Genomic DNA, 1,197 nt, shown 5'->3' on the forward strand with positions numbered 1-1,197 from the left:
GCAAAACTGTCTTTTGTTTCTTAATTTAACTTTGTTGTGAGCAAAATGTTACCAAAACAGCCCAGTGTATCAGATTTGATACAAAAAATATATATCATAAACAAAGTGATGTGGCAAAAAAAATGGATTTTGTTTAAAGGCCCAATAAACATGTCGGTTCTAAAAAAATACGAATTTCTGACTATTTTTTAAAGGGTTAGGCTATAAAGTGTTAAGAGATTAATGAACCAATTGGCGGACCAAACATTGGTCATGCACGGGCCGGATGTGGCCCCTGGGCCACCAGTTGAATAGCCCCGATGCAGTCCAAACTAATGTGTAAATAATTTAACTGTGATTTTTAAAAATCTCTAGCTTTTTTAACACAACTTTTTTTTACCTGTTTCTAGTCTGAAGAGGCAACAAATCCAACAAAATCAAAAACCAAACAGTCAAGTGCAGAAGGCAATTTGAGGCAGTGCAACTGGCGACCATGTAGCACTTCTACGCGGGGGAGTGGGGGGGGTCATACCTCACCAGCTCCATTTAGCAGCTGAGAAATGACCTATTTTTATGTGTAATTGCTGTAGAACAAGCTAAACCAACCATGTAATTGAAAGCGTGCCACTTCCACCCGAGACCATGAATGCTTGGGTGTAGCAGTGCGAGGGCAGGGCCGTGTTCCCTGAGGCAAAAGAGCGCAAGCAACAAAACAACCGCAAAACCAATCAGCTGCTTAAATACATCACCGGTGGAAATAAAACACAGGTGTCACAGTATGTGGTTTGCATTGGCTCTACACTCCGGTAATCAGGGCTGCATGTCAGTTGCTCCACGTGGGAAAGGATCCTTGACCCCCTGCTGTCATGCTCAAACACCTACATTACACGTCTCATGCCACTTTAGGCTCGATAGGCATTTCTAAATGCTGTGCGCCTATTTATTACCAGAGCTGTACTACATCATTACTGCAGTAAAAACACCAGTGCGCGCAGTGAAATATGTTAAAGTTACATGATTGAGCTTTCCTCAGATCTTTTTTAGCTGTTAGGGTGGAAAATTCCACAAAAACCTTCTTGAGGCCACATTTACCAGTTCAATAAAACATTAGCTCTTGACAAATTATTTAAYCCTTGCCTCATTTCATTTGATTATTTGCTCAGCCTTTCATCCAAAATGAAACATTGCCTTTTATGTTGCTCACATCCTATATATATA

At 40.6% G+C, this 1,197-nt stretch overlaps 1 protein-coding gene across 1 annotated transcript in view; it reads right to left on the bottom strand.

Moving 5' to 3' along the window:
* The window catches only part of egf (epidermal growth factor), a gene marked incomplete in the record, with an annotated part of 26,511 nt that overhangs the window by 2,337 nt on the left and 22,977 nt on the right, over window positions 1–1,197 (bottom strand).

Source organism: Austrofundulus limnaeus, unplaced genomic scaffold (assembly GCF_001266775.1).
Source record: "Austrofundulus limnaeus strain Quisiro unplaced genomic scaffold, Austrofundulus_limnaeus-1.0 Scaffold11, whole genome shotgun sequence".
Taxonomy (NCBI): Eukaryota; Metazoa; Chordata; class Actinopteri; order Cyprinodontiformes; family Rivulidae; genus Austrofundulus; species Austrofundulus limnaeus.